Source organism: Octopus bimaculoides, chromosome 11 (genome assembly GCF_001194135.2).
Source record: "Octopus bimaculoides isolate UCB-OBI-ISO-001 chromosome 11, ASM119413v2, whole genome shotgun sequence".
Taxonomy (NCBI): domain Eukaryota; kingdom Metazoa; phylum Mollusca; class Cephalopoda; order Octopoda; family Octopodidae; genus Octopus; species Octopus bimaculoides.
In genome coordinates this window covers 53,138,830-53,142,027 of record NC_068991.1, presented here as the reverse complement: position 1 = coordinate 53,142,027, position 3,198 = coordinate 53,138,830, and positions in this window count along the sequence as shown.

The window sequence follows — 3,198 nt, the reverse complement described above, 5'->3', positions numbered from 1 at the left end:
ACTACATGTTGCCCATTGGCAAGTTGTTTCATGGCTAGTGTCCAAAAGTGTGAATCTATTGTTAAACATTCTAAAAATAATGTATGAAGTTCTTGAGAGAGAGAGAGAGAGAGAGAGAGAGAGAGACAGAGACAGAGACAGACAGACAGACAGACAGACAGACAGACAGACAGACGGTGCCCTGCAACTTCAGAATCCTCCTGAAGATCATAACGGGAGTGTTTGTGGAAAAAAGTTAATGATGGTTACAGCACAGCCAAAACCTTTAGGCTGAAACACATAAAAGAATAAAACAAATGACATATATGGTCAGTATTTATAATAAGTGAAGACATGTGACCTAGTGGTTAGGGTTTTGCACTTACAATCATTAGGTCATGGGTTCAATTCCCGGAACATTCAAACCCTTGTGTTCTTGAGCAAAACACTTCATTTCACGTTGCTCCAGTCCACTCAGCTGTAAATGAGTAATCCTGTGATGGACTAGCCTTCTGATCAGGACTTGCTTGCCTAACCAGTGTGTGGGAGGGGGCATCATTCATAAGATAAAACGATGCAAATAAGTGCACTGTGACCAGTGATGCATAACAGCATCCAATAGTCCAGTTGAAAACATGATCATGTGATTTATAATGGATTTGTTATGTTGATTCTATGGGCATAAAACTGAGTAACATAAGCATGATGCAATGTGGCAGTGAGCTACACTTCCATAACATGATTGTTTATAATTCATCCAGTGAATTTACCTCCAGCTCTTCATTATGTAACGAAATACTGCTTACCATTTTGTCTGCTTCTCAAAAATATTCCTGTTATTCACCTTAATAATTTTTTTCTAATTTTAGACTATGTCAACTCCAGTGTTTTATTTTATTGACTCCCTGCCCTTCCCACTAAAAAGGATGAAAGTTGACAACAGTGGAGTTTGAACTCAGAATGTAAAGATGAACAAAACACCATTAAGCATTTTGTCAAAAAAAAAACAAAAAAAAAATAATAATAATAATAATTTTTTTACTAACCACAAAGAGTTTACATTCAGAAAAACATTAAGGACAGTACAAGACAAAACAAAGAATGCGTGTGTGTGTGTGTGTATTCCTCTATAGGGAGGAGACGTTTGAGGGCTACTCATGGAAAAACCCAATAAAAAAACCATGGGTACTGTGACTGAGGTAGGAGCCTTTTTTTCTTTCCTTTTCTCCAACTGCAGGCATATGTTCACTCACACGTTTCTTGCCACTTTCATCCAGCTTTCGCCTAACTGACTAGAAGACAACACTTCCTTCTCTACTCTTAGTGGTTGTAGAGTCTACGGTGGCTTCATAAATGATGGTCTCGGACATGCAAGCTCCATTTAGTGGGCACAAATTTTTATCCTTGCATGACCAGCTGCTTTCGTTTTGTTGTTTTTGTGTGTTGTGTGCAATTATATTTTTAAAATTAGTAGTTGAATTAAAACTGATTTTTAAGTTATGTTTATTGAAGAGCTTTCTGTAATTATGACTGGTTCAAAAATGTCTATCTATAAGTGATAAGAAATATTTACCTATATTAAAGGTCATTTCAGTGGAGTAAGTGGATGTGAACCAGATAATTTTCCTATTCCTATGTTTCCTTTTCTTTATTATTGGACTGGCAACAGGTTGGTATCTGTAGTTTGCTAAGACTGAAAGTTTTCATCATTTGAATAATGTCCTTCCTAAACCGATCTTGTGCTGGTCCATTGGTATTTGTGGTTAAAGCTAGGGCATCATCTTTGTAAATGGCGAAATATATGTCAAAAACAACAAAATATACTGTTTGAACTCATACTGATTTTGTCACTAATTACAAATTTGCATTCCACCTGCCATATAATTGTGACACCAGTGGTTTTTCAATCACTGCTTAACTACATCAATAGTAGCCAATTTTCACTCAGTATGCAAAGCCAATGGATACTTGCTAGAGACGAAACTCAAAGCAGAAATACATATTTAACAATTCCACCACTGCTGCTAACAGAGTTTTGTTTGTGCTGATATATTTCTGGGTTTTTTTTCTAACATTATACATGTATAAGAGATACCTTCTCAAGAGCAATAATAAAGTTTAGCAGGCTTTCAACAATATATCTGCTTAAATATGATATACAGATTGTGTGTGCGCGAGCACATATGTAAATGCACACCCTTGTATATATATATATATATATATATATATATATATATATATAAAAGTTCAAAAAAGGAAAAAGACAAAAAAACAACAACAACGTGAGGACGTGATACAGATTGTGTTACTAGACGCTCGGGAAGGAAAGAAAAAGAATATGACGTTTCGAGCAGAGCTCTTCGTCGGAAACAAAGAAAGTCCAAAGAAGGGGACATTAATGCACCTGGTGGCTGTTGTTCCTCTGTCGTAAACGAGGACCGTCCTACTTGAGGGGACAATACATATGTAGGTATAACATAGTGTTATATTTATTACTGATTCTTTCTCGTTTATTTCAGAAAATGCAGTGACGTCTGTTTTGCTGACGAGATCATTATAACATCGAAACATGTCCGGGGTTGTCTCCCGTATTTATTGAAATCCTTAAAATAATGTTAGTCATTGATACTATTACTATTCCTTTACTACCTACTTATACTATTTAAAAATTGTATTAGTCTCCACTCTCGATTTAATTATGATAACATCAATTTAGCTATCATAGGCTTTAGCTTACGTTAAATCTTATCCCTTGTTACTGTTTAAACCAAGTTAGCTCGAATCGAACAGGCATATATATTTCAACTACAACCAGCCTATCTGCTTTTAAGACACTGCATTTAGTACTAAATTGTCTTGTGTATCAGTTTTTTAAGACAGTAGATTTGACTGCTATTGCTAGCAGATCGAAAGACCAAGTGACGATTTTCTTGTTGATTTTTACTCACTGACACTTCCATTCACACTGTGAATATTTGTGTGTGTGTGTGTGTGTGTGTGTGTGGACAGGCGGTTGTTAGTGACATCAAAGTATTTAGACTTCATAAATTAGTTATACAAAAATGAGTATCAATTCTATGAAGTAGATAAACAGGAAAAACACAGGAAAGCGAAAGTTCATAGTAGTTCTTCGTATAGATTATACGTTATATATAAATATACGTGTGTGTGAGTGTGTGTGTGTATGTATATATATATATATATATATATATATATATA